General features: G+C 40.5%; 1 long non-coding RNA gene and 1 pseudogene across 1 annotated transcript in view; one reads left to right on the plus strand and one right to left on the minus strand.

Moving 5' to 3' along the window:
* Window positions 1-19,871, minus strand: part of LOC120243732 — a 55,044-nt gene extending 35,173 nt beyond the window's left edge. Inside the window, exon 1 of the long non-coding RNA XR_005531381.1 lies at window positions 19,704-19,871. This is a non-coding gene — a long non-coding RNA (uncharacterized LOC120243732). The remainder of the gene's footprint in view (window positions 1-19,703) is intronic.
* LOC120243741 lies at window positions 9,520-9,609 on the plus strand (annotated as a pseudogene).
* Window positions 19,872-20,159: the final 288 nt, after the last annotated feature.

Genomic DNA, 20,159 nt, shown 5'->3' on the forward strand with positions numbered 1-20,159 from the left:
CCTCCATCTCCACCTTATGAGTTCTACCATTATTTTAGGACTCATTTCAAAAGCCATCTTCTCCTATTCTTCCACTTTCCCCTCCCACTTTACTTTGTGACTCCTTAAGTACACAGTCTGCATGGTTTTAGAATTATTTATGAATGTCTCATAAGTTCAGTACTCCAAAACCTTCACCAGATACAAGTTTCTATTAATGCAGTCTATAATTGCATTCACTTTTCTGGTAGCTACTTCATAATTTCATCTCACATTAAGTAGTGCAGTCAGTTTAGACCCTAAATGTCATGATCCTTGAGGATTTAGTCCAGAATACACTGAATGTCATTGCCAGGTAAGTGGCAGTGTGCACAGGAGCATAGTACAGGAAACTTGGTATCAGTGTAGCAGCATTAACATTGAACTGATCTGCGTAAGAGGAAAAGTATAGCAGGTAATTCCGGACAGCTGGAGTCACTTGGCTAACCACTCTGGTCCAAGGGCCCATTGAAGTCGAAGAAAAACCTAGCCAGCAGCCACAGGGTTTGGGGGAGGAGCTTCAGGTCTGACCACCTGAGAATGGCTGTTAAAGGCACGATGGGCCTTTGGGGCTCAGACAAGTAAGGCAGAAGCACTACTAGCTTTGGAGCAATAAAGATGGGTATTCTTGTCTTGACTCTACCATTCACTTCCTGTGAAACTTGGCACAAGTGATTTTGTTTCTGTGAGCCTCGGTTTTCTTATCTGTAAAATGTGGGAGAAGATTGCTGCTTTTCACAGTATTGTTGTGAGATGACCTGAAGGGGCGAATGTATACCTGGCCCATAGCTGATGCTGAGTATATACTCATCTCCATCACAAGCAAGGGCTTGGTGGCATGCATGTGTGAGTCTATTCTGGATTCCTGGCGGAGCCTGCCTGGAAGAAGAATCAGAGATCAGGAAAACAATCAAGGCTGCAAGCCAGGTCTGTGGTCTAAAACAGCAAGGGGTAGACACTCGATTGGGACACTTTGGTCAGAAGACGCATGGCATTTCTCACCAGCTGTTGAACCATAAATACAGATCCACTGGATGCTGTTCGGTGCCTTTGATAGGTGATTGCTACGTTCCGTTAACATCAGCTTCTCCAACTCCTCTTGGCTTCCTCAGCTCCTCCAAGACCACCCTGTGGCTTCATGCTTGCCCAGCAGCTCTGGCAGGTGCTTCTTTGCTCCTCTTATCAATATTGGTGCTCCTTTCAGTTCTGTCTTGGGGCCTCTTGTCTTCTCACTTTGCTTGTTCTTCCCCTGTAAACTCATCTTTGTGGCTGACTGGCTTCCAACTATTTGCTGTCTGACTCTCAGATCTGCATCTCCAGCTATTCCATCACAACTCAAAACCCTTCAAGGTTCTCTTAGAACCTTGAGATTAATTTGCATTGAACTACAGTTATCCCTTTACCTTTCTGCCTGTGTCCCCCTGGTTCTTCTGAAGAACTGGGGCTTTGGCTTGTGAACATCTAAATTCCTCACTGTAATCAATCTCAGTATGGATTATGACCTGTCATTAGGACTAGAATTAGGTGGGCGCCTGGGTGGCTCAGTTGGTTAAGCGTCCAACTTTGGCTCACATGATGATCTTGCGGTTCATTTGAGCCCCACATTGGGCTCTTTGCTGACAGCTCGGAGCCTGGAGCCCGCTTCAGATTCTGTGTCTGCATCTCTCTCTGCCCCTTCCCTGCTAGAGCTCTGTCTTTCTCTTTCTCAAAAATAAACATTAAAAAAAAAACACCTAGAATTAGGGGCACCTGGGTGGCTCATTTAGTTAAGCATCTTTTTTTTTTAATTTAATGTGTATTTATTTTTGAGAGAGAGGGATAGAGAAAGAGAACAGGGCCCAATGAGGGGCTCGAATTCACAAACTGCAAGATCATGACCTGAGCCAAAATTAGACAGTCTATAGACTGAGCCACCCAGATGCCCCTTGGTTAAGTGTCTGACTCTTGATTTTGGCTCAGGTCATGATCTCATGGTTCGTGAGATCAAGCCCCATGTAGGGCTCCAAGCTCACAGTGTGGAGCCTGCTTAAGATTCTCTTTCTCCCTGCCCCTTCCCTGCTAGTGCAAGTACATGCTCTCTCTCTCTCAAAATAAATAAACTTTAAAAAAAGACTAGAATTAATTTTGAGAGTTACAACTAGCTTTTTCAAGAATAGAAGAACATAGAATAGAATGGAATAGAAATATTCCAATAAAATGGAATAGAATGCTAGCCTCCCTAGTAAGAGCAAGTATTGCTTTAAGATTTTTTGTTTACAGTGTGCATACATTGGATCACAATAAAAAATTAACTTTTTTTGTAAAGAGTCTATGTCACAGATAAAAGTTAAATACCTACTGGATTAAACCATTGTCTCTTCCAGAGAATCCCAAATCAAACTTAAGAGGAAAGATTTGGAAATAACCTGAGTTCAATCATAAGCTCCTATGCTGACCTGTGTTTTCTTGGACAAATTACTTAACGTCTATACTTCTCAATTTTTTCATCTATAAAATGGGTATAAAAATAATTGCTCCTCATGGGTCCACAGTGAGAATCACATGAATTAATACAGCTATTGCTTGACATGGATGAGTACTTTTTCAGTATTAACTTTTCTTAAACAACGAAAACCTAGATATTTTATTAAAGATATTAAAAGTATGGAACTACATAAGAGATATCCACATTTAGGCCTATTTCATATAATGTAGAAATAGACAAATTCATCAGGTTGTTTCATTTTTTTCATGATGTGACAAATATGGAAAATGATAGTGTTTGTTTGCTACTCTGGGATAAAGGGAACAGTCCACTCTGGCTGTAGATGACTGCTCAGATGTGACTGTGGCTTCTGGACAAAAATGAATGGCAGCCCCGGGCCCCAAAGGGATCAATATCGCTACATCAGACCCATTCCCAGCACAAAGTGGACAGCTCCGGACTCTAAACCAAGGGATATATATCTTTCCCATGGCTACCGTTACCAGTTCAGGGTGGGCCTGTGATCAAATCTGGCCAAGGAGGTTGAGGAGAAAGAATTATACCCACCGTGTCGTTCTGTCTCCCACTGGACGGAAAAAAAAAGTGAGTCAGCCTTAGGATGGGGCTGACTCTGTGGATGGCAGAAAAAGTGATGTAAGAAACCTGGTCTCACAAAATGGCTGAGCTGCTCAATCAACCAGCCCCGAGGTGTGCCCTGTTCTAGATTCCCTGTTTAGGGAGGGATAATAAATGTGTTTATTGTTTAAGCCATTTTTGAATTAGTATTTCAATTACATCCAACACAAGGCATCCTAACTGATTCAGTGTCTTGTTCTAGTTTATAGATTTTCCAACACTGTACTTCATGAATGCTGTACTGTGAAATGCAAAGTATTACATGTGACCTAAGTAATCAGTGTTATGGGCCATAGACCTCAGATAACTGCAAGAGTTTACATTTGGGTTTTCAGGTTCTTCTCAGATCCTCCTTAACCCTTCCATGGCAAAGATTCCTGCTAACTAAAGACTTCTCTATCTTTACCTCATTTAGATTTTTCTTTTCTGTCTGGTGGATTCTATGTACTTTCATAGGTCTGGATAACTTCCGGGTATAAATTGCTGGAAGCCACAGTGCCACTGTCTGTGTAACTGCTTCTTTGGGTAGCCTATGGGGAGCTCTCTCATGGAAATCCCATACCAGCTGTAAAGAGGTTTAAGTTCATGGAACTCAATAACTGTGAGGACATAGGAGTCCATGCTCTCTAGATGGCCAATGACCGACTTTCTCAAATGACGTGGCCATCTTGAAGGTGTCAAAGGCACACAGCTGTAGCAGACAGGAAGAAGCCAGGGCAAGCACCTGGGGCAATCTTCATAAGCTGCTCATTGCTCTCCCAACTCTTCTTCGGGCTGCTGCCTGGCATCATCCTCCAAGTGTACCGGCAGAAACCAAAGACGAATCCATGGAACAGAGAGCTGGGTGCTCCTGAGAACCCCCTTTTTCATCACCATTTCAAAGCCTCTCATTAATGACAGAGGACATGCAACAGGTGGCTCCAGCATGTGCATGTGCCACAGGTGAACGTGTATTGGAGAAGAGGAGTGGACTTAGTTTACATAGAACACAGAAGAGTGACTGGAACAACAGCAAAGCAGTTTTGAAGCAGAATTCATACGGTCCCTCTATTTTTAGGCAACTTTGGATGACAAGTGGTGGCACATACACACACTTTCAGCCCTGCAGTCACTTCGGAGGAACTCCCTCCTCTTCTCTGCCAACTGAATTCATCTGGAAGTGGCCTGCCAAGGCACGGGCAGGACTCCCTGCAATGGCTACTTCAACCTGACAAACTCTCTACTGTCTTTGTTCGTTCTTGTTTTTAATAGTAGAAACATTAAGGAGCTGAAGAGCTTTGGTTGCTGACCACTGAATTCCCCTTTAACTAGGTTCCACTCCACTTCTGACACATCACTTGGAACTTAGCATCCATGCAGCAACCTCCCCTGGAGAAGGACGACTGGGAGGGGGCGGGCTCTGGGAGACTCTTCATGAGGACCTCTGAATTCTGCCAATCCCAAGGCCACTTCCAAATTCCTAACCCTGCTGTGTGTGATGCTTCTTTACAGAAAAGTTGTTAAAATATTTATGATGGCAGTGTTAGTTACAAAGAGATGAAGACACCGTGACATTTGGGTTGGTTGCCATTCATTTTGGAAAACTTAAGGGAATTATTTATACAAACATAGGGCTAGATAGTAACTGTCCACTGTACTCAAGAGATTAGTTTGAGGTCACCTTAAATGTGACAGATGCTGTAGCCTATGGTTTTAAGGATTATAGAGAACAATAAATATTGAGTATAGAGTTAGTCAGATCCTTCCCTCAAAAAAAAAAAAAAAAAAGAGAGACTCTGAGAGAAAGGTTTTCAGTACAAGGAGATTTAGGTGGTGGCCCTCCTTTAGGGTTATTTAATATTGTATTATATTATTAATTAACAGCAATGCTTTTCTAGGCCATTAGTGTCCTTGGTTGCTTACATGGAGCAAATAATCTGCATAGAGTTAAAGGAAATGGATTATGTGCACACTTCAGAATAAACTGAGAGAAGGCTCATCCTGGGCATGATTCGTGGTTGATGCCAGGGCCTTCCTTACCCAGCACCTTGAGGACCCACTGGGGGGAAGAGCTGCAAAAGGTCCACTTCCAATGGATCATTAGACTTCCTCACAATGATAGGTATGGACCTTGTGGACAGAGAACCCTCAATATTCTTAAATTTATCACAATAAGGATTCTAAAGAGATCAAAGGATAGAGTGGATGGGAGCCCCTTAAAAAGAAATGTGAAATCATTTTTATCCTCCAACCAGTGAATTAAAACCTAGTCATACTATAAGCATGTATAATAGATATATACATTAAAGTACATGGTACTCTATTTTCCACTTAATGGAGATATTAATTGATGTACAACAAACTGTATATATTCAAAATACACAACTTGATGAGTTTTGACCTATGTTCTACTCCTTGAGTGGGATGAGGCTTTTTTAATGTGCTCGGAAAGTTTCTCTTGCCTTAGGAATCTCACAGTATGGGCCTTAGAAGGTCTTGGGGCAGCGAGCTGGAAGAAGTCAACTGTTAGATATGCACAGATCCCAGCACCAGAACTTAAAAGTGGCATCCGAAGGGAACTGAAGAGCAAGGATCATAAAATCAGCCACTCTTTGTAAGTGGCTCAGGGACAGAGGCAAGAGAAGGGTCCCTTTTCATCAGTATTCTCTTCTGTGCCAGCACGGTCCACAGGACTGTACCACCTCTCATCTGGATGGCTGCACTGGGGAGCAGCAAGAGTCACACAAGATGACAGGGTCCCCAAAAAATCCACTGGAGCTGGGGTCTCAGTCCAGGGTTGTGAGGGCCTACAATTAAAACAGACTGAACACACAGTGGGAGGGGAGGCACTGCTTGGAGAAAAGGGCTACAGGCATGGTGTTGCCTCGTGTGCCGGACAGCGTCTTTCAAAAATAGCTGCCAACACTTTCAATCCTTTTTTTCTTAAACGTAACCTTGCATTTCACCCATTGAGTAATGAGCTCTGCGTGCCCTACCCTTGAATCGGAGGGCACCTTTGTGGTCGTCTTATCCAAGAAAGTGCTGAAGAAGTGAAGATATATGACTTCTGAGGCAGGATCATAAAAATGTCTTTTTTTTTTTTTTTTTACTTCGTTCTTTTGGCATGTTTATTCATAGAACTCAGCCCCTATTCTATGAAAAACACAAAGCAGCCACAGGGAGCGTCTCAAACCATCTTCTCATAAATAACTTACGTACAAGGGGAAAAATAAAAAACCATATAGTGAGAAACCTGGTGGACGTTACCTTAACCAAGTTAACAAAAACCAGTTAACATGACCAATAATGAGGAAAACAGACATCATGTGTCACCAGGCATAATACACTGAGAAAGACACATCACTTCAATGATATTTCTGCAAAAAAAAAAAAAAAAAATGAAGTCTAGTAACAAGAAATAACAGATAAACACAAAGAGAAAGATGTTCTATAAAATAACTGGCCTGTGCTCCTCAAAAACGGCAAGAAGAAGACAGACCACAAACACTTGTTTCAGATTACAGGAAATTAAACAGGCATTTCAGCTAAATGTTATATATGATCCTGGATTGGATCTTAAACTGCAGCAGGGAGTGAGGAGAATAACTATAAAAATATTATTGGGACGTTGTAGAAATTTTAACGTAGACTCTGGAGTAGACAATAGCATTACATGACTACTATATCTCCTACTTTTGATAATTCTACTTTAGTTATGTAGGGGAATGTCTTAGCCCTTCGGAAATACACACAGGAATGTTTCCAACCTACTTTTAAACAGTTCCAATAAAGAAAAACGTATGTGGGAGTAACTGGCAAATCTGGAGAAATGGTATATCGAAGTTTCTCATCCTACCCTTGCAACTATTCTGAAAGTTTCCAATTATGTCAGAATTAAAAGCTCTTCCCAGGGACCCTCCCCCCCCCCAAAAAAAAAAGAAAAGAAAAGGACATACAGGTTTATGGGATGGGGCTGGTTTGGGCACAGGGCAATACTTGCTCCTAGAGGCTTCTCTGAATCCAACAAGTTTACAGGCTGGTTGTATGTTAGGAAACAATGGGTGACCCTTAGGAAAGGGGCAGAAAGGACAGAGGATGTCACGGATTCTGGACAGGGGTCTGGACCAGCAAGGGACTCCCATAGCATATCCATCAGCCTGTGCAAGCTCTTCCTTTTGTGACACCTTGTGGTTATAAAGAGCTATTACAGACTTCAATGCCATCTCTATTTTGTCAGGATTAACCTTTGAGCTCAGTCATCTCCCAGAGTTCTTGAACAGTTTGGGGGAAAAGATCTTAAGGAGACATTCTGCTTCCTATTAGCTATGGCAGGTGAGTTTTCAAACTAGGCAGTGAAAACAAAAAGGCATGTAACGGTGTTTGTATCCTGAGTTTATGCGGTGATGCCAATCATACTAAGCGTTGTATGCTCCTGTGCAACAACTGTGTCAAAAACTAAGCAAGTGCCAAGAAAAGATGATGAAAATACAACTGGGTAAGTTCTCATGAATGGGAAAAATGCAAAACAAATTTATGTAATTGTTCCTTTGCATCATTTGTGTTCTTGAAGTTATTAGTAAACTGAATTCTTATCATTGAAATCATATTTTCATTGTGCTGAGAAGCATTTAAAAGAATATTATAGCACAGCATTTTGAAATGTGAAAACACACAAACTTTAAAAATTTTTTTAATCCAAATTTTCAGTCTCTGAAAAAAATCATGTTCCAGTAAAGGGCAGCATTGCTTCAAAGTTGGATGTTTAAATATGTAGAGATGAGTGATAAGTCATGTAAACATGAGACCAGAAATTCTGTTTTAAAATAGTGGACCACATGATAGAAAAAAAAATGTATATATATAGAGTATTAAGATAATTTACTGATATGATGGATAAATCTTATCACTTATATTTTTTATAAGGCTTCATGTATTATCAAGACTGTTTTGGTTATCAGTGACAGATCCAAATCAACCAGTTTAAGCAAAAAATAAAAAATAATAAAGGGAATTTATCGGCTCATACAACTGGGGAGTCCAGAGGTAGTTCTAAATCTCAGGTATAAGATAGAAGCTCAAATATTTACTTCCTTCCTCCCTTCCTCCCTTCCTTCCTTCATCCCTCCCTCACTCCTTCCTTCCTTCTTTCCTTCCTTCCTTCCTATCTATCATTTATCACTTTTCTACTTTCTCTTTATTTCTCTCAGTTGCTTCTTGTACAAACAGCCTTCTCCTTCATGCCAGGAAGACAGCCAAGAGCAGATAGACAAGTCTCTCAATTTGCTCTATCAGCAATGTCTGGGGAAACAGTCTGGTCCAATTTGGATCACAGCACATGCCTTGGGAGGGAAGGAGAGAGGCCATGTGATTCAACCCTTCCAGAATCATGGCCCAAGGTAGGAGGCAGAGTAGGATGTTAGAAGGTGTAGTTCACCTAAAGAACCAAAAAAAAGGAAAAATGTGGCACAAAAACCACAGCTACAATTTCCTCCCCGTCCGCCCCCCCACCGACCTGATAAAGGCAGCATGTTATAATGTAATTCTATTGGACTTAAACATATATAGCCATATACCAACCAAAAGCTCTTTAAGGTAAATATTGGACGAATGCATAAAGATCCATTATAATACATTTAAAGAAGGCATGGTTTTATAGAAGCCCAAGATTTTTAGAAATCTAATAGAGGTTTGGCTAAACAAACCTTACTCTTCATGAAACGGTTTTGCATTTATTTATAAAGAAATGTATCATTGAGAGGGAAAACATAAATTTAAAACAGCACATACTTATCAAACAGTGTTATCAACAGTTTTGTTTGATAAAACCATTTTTGTTTTATATTTTCTTACGTGTTTACATAGCTTAGTACGCATTTAAAAAGTAGGGCAGTATATGCAACACAATGTTACTAAGAGTTATTCAGGCTAGAAGGAGATGAGTGAGAGATGATTTTTTTTTTTTTGGCCTGTTTACATTTTCTTATCTTTCTATAGAACTACATATAAAACAAAACTCAAATACTATATAATTCAAAGTTTTATGCATCAACTTTAGTCGCAAGTACTAATCTATTTCGAACTAGCATGAGGCCTGGAGGCAGTCAAGTTTCCTGATGGTGGCAACAGGTCGGTGTCAGGCCTCGCTAGCATACCCAGTTAACTTGGACTCAGCGATTTGGTCAGTAAGAAATGAAAACTGCGCTGTCAAGAGAGAACCACTGTGGGGTGCCTGGGTGGCTCAGTCAGTTAAGCGTCCGACTTTGGTTAAGGTCATGATCTTGCAGTTTTGAGTTCAAGCCCTGTGTTGAGCTCTGTACTGACAATGCAGGGCCTGGAGCCTGCTTCAGATTCTGTGTCTTCCTCTCTCTGCCCCTCCCCTGCACACACTGTCTCTCTCTCTCTCAAAAGTAAAATAAATAAAATAAAACATTAAAATTGGAAAAGTACAGAGAATATTAGCATGGCCCCTGTGCAAGCATAACATGCAAATTTGTGAAACATTCCATATAAAAAAAACAGCACAGTTCTTTTGTCTAACATGAACATTAATCAAAAATTATAAAGTTATTAAACATTTTTGTAATAATCATATTACATAAAGGGCATCAACATTTTTTCCCAAAATAAGCTCCAAATTTGGGGGGATCAAAATTGATAAAATGCACAAAAATTTACATTACAGAAACGATTCTAGGACGATAACTATGATGTTAACAAAACAGTCTTGAAAAAATAGATAGTTCAGAAAGAAATAGAAAAAGAAAAAAAGGAGGAAGGGAGAAAGAAGGAAAGAAGTCTTGTCTGGCACCAACTAAGTACTTAGGGCAAGCACTTTTATAATTAGAAAATTCCGCCAAGGTTACTTTTTAAATTATTTAATATGCAACTTTAATATACCAAAGTTCAATTTATAAATAAATTTTTAGGAAATCTACAATTTTAGGTATTTCCTATTAACTTAAAATTTTAGTAGAAAAATAATTAAATGAGAAAATAAAAGCAAGATGAAAAATTAACACTGCCTCTATCCTCAGCCAGTGAGCGTTTACAAGTAATGTAACTAAAAGCAATGACTAATAAGGGAAATAATTTAATGGAAAATATTTGTTTAATAGAATAAAATGAGCTAAGCTAAATTCTGGTACATTTTTATTATAAAGATACTGAGTAATTTTCTTGTGGGAGTAGTAAAAGCCTCTATTGCCTGTTATAAGTACTTTTAAAATACTTGGAAATACAGTGTAGAGGGAAACTCAGCAAAATATAAAAACTGCATAACCTCTGCAGTTCTTTTCTTCTTTAGTTTCTGTGGTATCCTAATAGCTTAAAGAAAGCATTAACATAAGTGAGCTGAAGTGCACCAGATTTCAGTGACGCAGTTACGCAGCTTAGTCTTTAGTGACACAGTACTCGTTCTATCTTTATGACTTTATTAGTCAGGGTTCTCTAGAGAAACAGAATCAATAAGATGTGTGTATCCTTAAAAAGATTTATTTTAAGGAATTAGCTCCTACAGTTATGGAGACCAGTAGGCCCCAAATCTGCAGGGTAGGCCAGCAGGCTGGAGACCCAGGGAAGAGGTGATGCTGTATTTCAAGTCCAAAGGCTAGAGATCCAGGAGGAGTCAATACTGCAGTTCAAGTCTGAAGGCCATCTGCTAGCAGAACTCCCTCTGGCTCAGAAGGAAGTCCGTCTTTTGTTCCAATTAGAACTTCAACTAATTGGATGGGGCCCACCCACATTATGGAAGGCAATCTGCTTTACTCAATCTACTGATTCAAATGTTAATCCCACCTAGAAACACCCTCCCGGAAAGACCAGAATAATGTTGAACCAAATATCTCAGCATTCTGTGGCTCAATTAAATTGACAGGAAAACTAACCATCACTCAGAAAACATCCAGATGTCTGACCACACATCCCAGAACTGTGGTCCAGGCAAGATGACTCGTAAAATTAACCATCAAAATGACCTATGTTAGATCTGATGTCTATGTGACGAACAGTAATTTTTCTTTTATTTTCTATACAAATAGCTCATTTTCTAGTTAAATATATAATAAAAATTAAGTTTTCCAAGTTATTTCATAAAGAGAAAGATGAGACCTTCAGTATAAGATAAAGAAAATCATCAGAGTTAATTATATTTAATTTGCTATCAGGAGGCTGGACACCTTTGGGCTGACCAGCATTTTGACCCTCTTCTTATGTTTGCGCAGACACTGATGCATTTTGAGGCGAGCCACGCCCCTGTCTCCTACCAAAACACCACACACTTAGCTCCCATTCCTAGGGAGCTAGAATGTATATCCCAAGAACCATTAACTAGACGCTCCCAGGACTTTTGTGCTGAAGTAAACACACAGAGAAGGCAGGGGCAGTGCATGAAGTGGCAGCTAACTCCACTGAGCTGGGGTTGGTGACTGCTAGCAGTGACAGTTTCCTATTGTCCACAGAGAAAGCAACATCGTAAATAGACACCCCCCCCCCCCGCCTGTGAGATATTCAGCTGTGTTGTATTATCCGTCTTACTGGTTAATTTGTCAATTTTCCAAGCCTGTTCCTCTGGCTTTCCCATCAACTTTCTGAGCTACCTATACCCTTCTAATACATTCCTTTTTGCTTATCACCACCAGAATTGGCAACCAATACCCGTGACCAGTGTAATGCTCTTGTCTAGGAGGCTTCAAGGGAAATTATTTTGATGTATTTTATAGAGTAATTGCAGCTTAAGTGGGGCCATTTTGATACATTACAAAGCCTGAATTAATTTTAGAACATTATGATGTGTACATTTATATCAGTCATCTAAAATCTGAAGACCTATAAGATAAGTTTCTCTCTTGTTATGGACTGACTTGTGTTCCCTCAAAGTTCATATGTTGAAGCCCCAACCCCTAGAACCTCTGAATGTGATGTATTTGGAGCTAGGGCCTTTAAAGAGGTGACTGTCTTAGGGACATCTGGGTGGCTCAGTGGGTTAAGTGTGCGACTTCAGCTGGGGTCATGATATCACAGTTCGTGGGTTCGAGCCCCACAGTGGGCTCTATGCTGATGGCTCAGAACCTAGAGCCTGCTTCAGATACTGTGTCTCCCTCTCTCTCTGCCCCTTCCCCAATTGTGTTCTCTCTCTCTCTTGCTCAAAAATAAGTAAACGCAGGGGTGCTTGGGTGGCTTAGTCGGCAGGGCATCCGACTTTCGCTTAGGTCATGATCTCGCGGTTCGTGGGTTCAGGCCCTGCATCGGGCTCTGTGCTGACTGCCAGCTCAGAGCCTGGAGCCTGTTTCAGTCTGTGACTCCCTCTCTCTCTGACCCTCCCCTGCTCATGCTGTCTCTCTCTCTCTCTCCTAGAAATTAAAAAAAAAAAAAAAACGGTGATTAAGTTAAAATGAGGCTATTAGGTTTGGTCCTAATCCAATAAGACTTTTTCTTTCTTTTTTTTTTTTAGTGTTTATTTTTGAGAGAGAGCACGTGCGGGGGAGGGGAGCTTACTGGCGACCCTCAGTAAGACTTTCTGTATTGTGTCCTTCAAAAGAAGAGAAGGTTAGGACACAGACAATACAAAAGGATGACCATGTGAGGACACAGCGAAAAGCCAGCCATCTGCAAGCCAAAGGAGGACTCAGAAGAAACCAAACCCGCCAATACTTTTATTTTAGACTTCTAGCCGCCAAAATTGTCAGAAAATAAATTTTATTGCTTAAGCCACTTAATCTATGGTATTATGTTTAGCTGCTCTAATAAACTAATACACATGCTCTCAAGGATCTTGCAATTTTGTTAAGGGAAATAAATATGAATAAGAAAAAATATAGATGCTAACATATAAACTGCACATAGGATGCTGGAGGATAAAGGTGGAGTTAGGGAAGAGGGGTTGGGGAAATGCTATCTGAATTTAGGTATTATTTATCTTATTTTTAAGTGAGATCTTTTCTTGAGCCAAATCTCATACAAATACTGGTTATTTAAGCTTAAGAAGAACTGAAAATGTGTTTGGCCAATTAACCTACCATCATACATGAAATACAATAAAAGCACACTATAAACCAAGCCTTAACATCCTGTTTTTAAAAGTTTTCTCTGAAAAGTGCTTTTAACAGACTAATATACCAACAAATGTCAACATTTATGATGCCAACAGACAGACTGTAAACCTAGAATCAAATTATCCCTGTGAAGCAAGGAGCCAAAAATGATACCAGGCCATCAGCCGTGAGCATCCTGTGAAGCACGTTTGCCACTAGCTCAACTAAGAGCAGAGTCTATAGTAAAAGTTTAATGCTTGGCAACACAAGAAGGCTTTATTATAGAAAAAAGGACAGCACTAAACAATGCAGTCTCTACCATTACGTGCATTCAGGCATTGGTCATTGTTGCATACAGGAAGGTGTGGTAATATCTCAGAGCATGGCAATGCAAAATTTGGATAAAAAAGGAAACAAGGTCACAGGTGCATTATATCTCAATAAAATTAGAAAAAAGAAGAAAAAGGTTAGAAAAGAGTGAGAGAAGGTAACCTTCATTGCTGCTGAGTAATAATCAGTTCTAGATTGCCAGCATTCCCTGTCCATGTTCACACAAAAAAGATACTTAATCTTCAATAATTTTTTATTCTATTTAAGTGCTTTTGATGAATACTTCAACATCTCTGTATTCACATTAGCACAAATGGGATAAGAGCATCTCAATTTTCCTAACTACCAATCTGATGGAGTTCTCCAATAAAACCCATCAGGAGCTAATGTGCTAGAAATTCTTACATGACCCCCCCCCCCACTTCACTCCATGACTAGGAAGAAGAATCTAAAATTCACCATAAGCTGGATATATCTGTGAGTTCACAGTATAAGGAAAAAATTTCTCATTGCTAACAATGCTTTGGCATTATACGGTCGTGAACTGTCAAGCCTTTGAGATTTTATCCCATCTTGCAAGCTAGTAAGTTAACTTGTTAACAGTTTCATAGACTCTGGTTAAAGTCAGGAGATTCCTGGATCAGAGACAAAGTACTTACTGCTCACAGCATAGCAAAGTTGAATGAGCATCAACCTATTTGTGTCAGTTTCTCTTGTCCCCTAAATCCCAGAAAGAATACATAACAAACCCAGGTGACAGCTGCACACATTGCAAAAGAGAAACCCAAGACCAAGGGCTCAGACTTCATAGCAAGCAGCCAGCAAGCCAGTCTCTCTGGCCCTGAGAGTTAGCACTTACACATTAGTCATGATACGTCACCTTCTTACTTAGGTATCTATGTGGCTAGCTACAGAAACTGCTTGGTCTCAGGAGACAGAGAAGCCTTGCAACCTAGCATACTCAGCAAGAATGTGAAGGGGCCGACCCCTTCTAACAATCCACCCTACGCGTTCTTGACAGAACTCAAACTTTCACATGGATATGTAACCGTTAACTACTGATTAATCTGACTAGCAGGGCCTTCATTCAATTTGTCTCACATGGCGTTTAATTAAGGACCTGTCACCTATAGCTAAGCAGCAGGATGAGACCAATCTGTAGTATTGACCTCAGGGGTGCCCCGAGGTTCCTGAAATCCCATAAACCATCAGGGTCTACCTTAGAAAGCCCCTAGCTTCTTCCCTGATGATTCTGTTTTCACCTTTCTATCTGGTCTGAGGCATTCATCTAGTTCTGCTGATGTATTAAGGATGGTTCAAAACCTGCCACCTAGGGCAGTTCTATCATCTGTAACAACTCTGGCCAGTGAGTTGAGGCAGACCTAACTGCTTTCTAAGGCTTAGGTGGCATCACTGATCTCTTTAGCTAAACTCAGGGAAAATTTCTTACCGTTTTTTCTAATTGCCTGACATCATCAGGATAATCAACCACAGACTGCACATAAATGAGTCAGTTATCCCTCTGGTAAGTTTCTCCAAATAACTAAGGGCGGCCCTGTTTCAGAGAGATCTCCAGTGTCATCTGAAACTTATGCCACCTACCAGTGGGTCCTTAAACACTTTAAAGTCTCTTATGACCACAGCTAGGGTGCACGTTACTGTGATCTTGGAAGTGGTAAAATTAATACCTGGCTTCCATACAAGAAGTATAGTCCTGGGAGTGAACAGGGTATCCCCAGAAATAAAGTATTATTTATTATAATTGTTGGGGATCCCTAGTGGGACAACCTAAGTCTGAAAACACAGGATGACTGTGTCTCCAACATGGTGATGAAGTGCCCCCGCCTGGAGGAAAGTTACACAAGCACGATACTGTGCAGCCACCTGTCTTTAAACCTACTTGTTGGTATTCAGCCTGCAAGTCCCGCAATTCCTCCTCATTAACAAGCAATACAGTGGAGGGCCATTTAATTCCCTGTTGATTGTATAATATGGTCAAATGTTTGCTACCAATTCCCATGGACTTCCCTCAAATTCTGTTGGTTGACAAGGCTCTCATCTTTCCTTTTTTAGAAAGCTGTGTATCAGCACCCTGATCTCATCACCAAAAACTGTCAAGAAATGGGAAGGGTCTGAGATTTTACACTATTTACAAGCTAACAAGCCAGCCAACCACAGTTTCATAGACACAAGACTCCTGTGTGAAAGGCAAAGGTAATTTATTATTCAAAGCAATAGCAGTGACCAGAGTATAAGTATTGTTTTTTGTGCTGTGGCCAAGCCCCAATTCCTATAGGTGATGAGGAAGAGGGCCAGATGACACCTATGCTTTTTGCGTGCGGCATTACAGAGATGAACCCTGAATTTGGAGAACTTGAATCTTTTATAATGGGTAGTACACATGCCCTACCTTTGCCCCAGAGGGCGTCACTGTCTCATATCTTCCAAAGCTGTTCTTTATACAAACATCTTTGAATAGATTGTTTGGAAAAAAGGGCATTCAGTACCTCTACTCTCAAGATGTTCAGACCCATGGAGAGCTGTCTCTCCACAGAAATCTGTAATTTCTAACTAGAAATCACCAGAAGCCACTAACTTCTAATGCATATTTTATATGAAGTAGGATTGTATTCAACTGCATTTAACAAAATCCTGACTACAGCGGTTTAACCAAATATTTGTTTTGATGTGTCTTTTTTTGCTGCATGTAACCAGAAGTCCAGAGGGGGACAGTCCTGGCCTGATGGTACAGATATAAACGAGGTCTTCAAAGACCCAGGTCTCACCTATCTGCTCCACAATCCTCATTATTTCACTTTTCACTCGGTGGTCCCAACATGCAGACTCTACCTCCATTTGTACAGTTCCGTGCTAAGTAGAGAGAAGTAATGCTCAGGTTTGAAGGAAAGTTAAAACTTTGAGATAGGAAAGATGAAGAATTAAGACACATATGTAGGGTGATCAGCAGACACTAGCAAAAAGATTTTCCCAGATAAAGCAGGGGTGTAGAATTTTTCTAGAAAATCTGTATAAGTAGGGGCACATGGGTGGCTTAGTCGGTTAAGCGTCCGACTTTCGCTTAGGTCATGATCTCGCGGTTCGTGGGTTCAAGCCCCGCGTCGGGCTCTGTGCTGACTGCCAGCTCAGAGCCTGGAGCCTGTTTCAGTCTGTGACTCCCTCTCTCTCTGACCCTCCCCTGCTCACGCTGTCACTCTCTCTCTCCTACAAATAAATAAAAAAATATATATATAAAAAAAAAGAAAATCTGTATAAGTAGATGGGTTGGATCAAAGTAATACTTGGTTTTAAGGGACAGAAGCAAAGCATCCATCAGCTAAGAAGCTAAGAGGGATGGCATGAAAAGTTTAATGTAACTGAATAATTTTGTAGATAAGCTATGATTCAAAAATCTATTTTTAATAAAATTGGGAAATTTTTAATTTTATTACACTAATGCACAGCTCAACGAGCACTATAATCTTTCATTATTTGGTGTTACTGTTCAGATTAATGAGTTCTGGCTTATAGTACTGGGTAAAAATAGGAACCATGCTTCTAGGGAAATCAAAATTCAGCTTGAGGCTGGTTAGTTTGTGACAGCACCCTCATGTTAGTAATTATACTTCTCTACCTTCTGTATTACCTTATGGAATTGCTACACAAAATTTAACACCAAGAAATCTAAATTTCCTTAGAGTAGAAACAAGCTTATATGAACAATTCTTTTATAGTAACTAAAATTTACACTATCTGCTGCAGTTGGTAGCAGGGTTTCATTTTTAGCATAAACTGAGACTATTGTTTTTGGTTTTTTCTTTGAGACAATCGGTTTGTAATGTAAATAATCTAAATAGTTTCCAGTTAATCAGTTCTAGATAGTCGAAATAATCCATTTATGTTTAACAGATCCTTTCACTGAATAATCTCATACTAAACATCTTCAAGATTGTAAAGATATGTCCATATAAACAGAGTAGAAACTAATAAAGAAATATAGTTTAAGAATAAAGACAATCCTCCAGGCCCCTGGGTGGCTCAGTTGGTTGAGCGTCCAACTTTAGCTCAGGTCATGATCTCAACCTTCTGAATTCCACATGGGGGCTCGCTGCTGTCAGTGAGGAGCCTGCTTTGGACCCTCTGTCCCCCTCTCTCCTTACCCCTCACCCTCCCCATAAGCGAACATTTAAAAAATAAGGTAAAAAAAAAAATAAAGACAACCCTCGATTACACATTACATGAGTTAACCATGTTCTCAACTTGTTTCATTCTGTATATTGTCTAAAACATATTTCTTTTTTTTTCTTTTTAATGTTTATTTATTTTTGAGAGAGAGAGAGAGAGAGAGAGCAAGCGAGCGAGCACGCGCAAATGCAGGGGAAGGGCAGAGAGAAAGGGAGACACAGAATCTCTGAGCTGTCAGCATAGAGCTACCTGGACATGGGCTTTAACTCATGGACCGCAAGATCATGACCTGAGTGGAAGTTGGATGCCCACCGACTGAGCCACCCAGGTGCCCCTAAATCTTTCTTTTTTTTTTCTGATGTTAAAAAGGTTTGTGAGAGTTGAGTTTGAATATGATAAATGAAATTGGAGCCTGTCAATAAGTTTCAATAACTGATTGAATGTTTGATAATCTACAGTTCATTATAGGCATTTAGGGCACAGAATTCACTTGGCCAGCTCCTATCACTGCGTAAGATATCCTTCTCCAATGCTAGGTTTCTAAGGGTAAAACAATTTGCTTCAATTAGTTTAAAATTATTAAATAATAAATAACAAGTTCCTCAACAGTCAAGATATATATGTCCAGGCTCATCTCACATGTTCAAAGGTAGCTGCTGTGGATGCAAACATTATTATTACTAGTATTATAACATTAATCATAAAAATCCTTTATATTTACAAAGTTCTTCATTGTTTTAAAATCATTCCATATTAATTTTATTTGAGCCACTCAGTATTCATATGAGGAACTGTTCTTCAAGTAATACTGCCTCATTTTACAGATAAGGCAATTCAGACCAAACAAAGGTTAAGTGACTTGCCCCAAGACATAGGCATAGAGATAAAACCGCATGCAAGACACACACAGACCCTCCTCTGGCTAACCTCTATTCCAATGAGAAGTTAAAAGAAGTTGTGAGCAATCTTAACATGGTGTTGAGCTAGAGCAGTACTAGTCTCAAGAATAATAGGAGGGGCAAAGAAGACTTGGGATCAGGGAGGTAGGTTGATTCTGGGAAATTTTCCTTAAGTATCTCATTTCAGACTTCACTATGTTGAATCTGAGAAGAATCTTAGTTTCCGCTCAGACTCTACCAAGTTGATTTTGGACTTTATAAGAGTAAAACTTTAAAGTCAATACCTTGTAATTAACTTTAAGCCAATGGTTCCTGTACCAACTACATCAGTTGCCTGGTGTGCTTGTTAAAAACACAGTCTTGGGGGAAGGGGGTTACTCTGGACTTCTCTTAAAACTTCTTGAGGCGGGATCCAAGAAAATTGCTACTTTAAGTATCACACCTTGGGGATTTTGAAGTCAAATAGCAAAATAAAAAAGATATTTTTGGTAGCGGCTCCAAATGTTTCCTGCTTCAACAAGGCTTTTTTTTTTTTTCGTGAAGGTATGGAAGACTGTGTATATTCGGGTATTTGGGGAAAAATGTACATTGTACAAATGTAGTTGGAGTAAGAATGCTACACTGCAGATCATCAGGCGCCACCACCCCTCACATGCAATGTGGTTGGCTTAGAATAGGTGCATGATAAATATTTGTTGACCTGTTAATCAGACATAGGTATTTACAGCTTCCATGAGTTTTGAAAGTGTTTTCTCTCAGCATTCTGCTCCAATATTCCAGTGTCCGGCCAGCGGCAGTAGGGATGTGTGGACTTGGAGGAAAGACTGAATTTATTCAAACCCCCCGATCATCAACAGTGGAGGGGACCAAGTTCTTTGATAAAGAAATAGAAATAATACTTATAGCCCAGCGTTAGGGGGAGTCTTAAATGACCTAACAGGTAGCTTTTATAAATAGGTCTCAATGAAAATATTATAAGTGCAAATGGTTAGGACTGTGCTTTACTCCCTGATGCATTCTATAAATACTCATCCAAAACCAGGCAATACATTGTACTACTTATTGTCTGTATTAGGTCCCCTTAAGCGGTCGCAACCTCGGAGCAATTATCAGCAAAAAAAAAAAAAAGAAAGAAAGAAAGAAAGAATAAATGAACAGACAAGAAACCTGAGGCGACCCGGCCCAGGGACCATGGGCTGCAGCCTGGCGTGTTCGAGGAGGCCGGAAGGGGTTCAAGAGTGGTCTCTCCCCGCCCGGTTCCCGGCACGTGGTCCGCTCGGGCGGGAGCTTCGCGACAGTGGGGGAGGGGAGCGGCGTGGGACGACGCGGAGGGGGTCTAGCCGGCCAAGGCTACGGTTGGGAAGGCGCGACTGCGCAGGCTCCGGATAGGCGCAACCACCGTGCGAAGATCGCAAGGGGGGAGCGCTGGCCCGGCTTCACACTCCCTTTATCTACTTCTGGAGCGATAGCCTGACCTTTTTTCTCATTTCGCTGCTGCATTTGGCGCCACCCTCTGCAAGGCATTAATCATTAGAAGGCCTCTTATCGCAAGGCTGACAAAGATTCTTTTTCTAATCGGACCCCCTTTAACCCCCCGCGAAGGCCACAGTGGACGCGTCCCAC

This window comes from Hyaena hyaena, unplaced genomic scaffold, assembly GCF_003009895.1.
Source record: "Hyaena hyaena isolate Hyena2069 unplaced genomic scaffold, ASM300989v1 scaffold_355, whole genome shotgun sequence".
NCBI classification, from domain to species: Eukaryota; Metazoa; Chordata; class Mammalia; order Carnivora; family Hyaenidae; genus Hyaena; species Hyaena hyaena.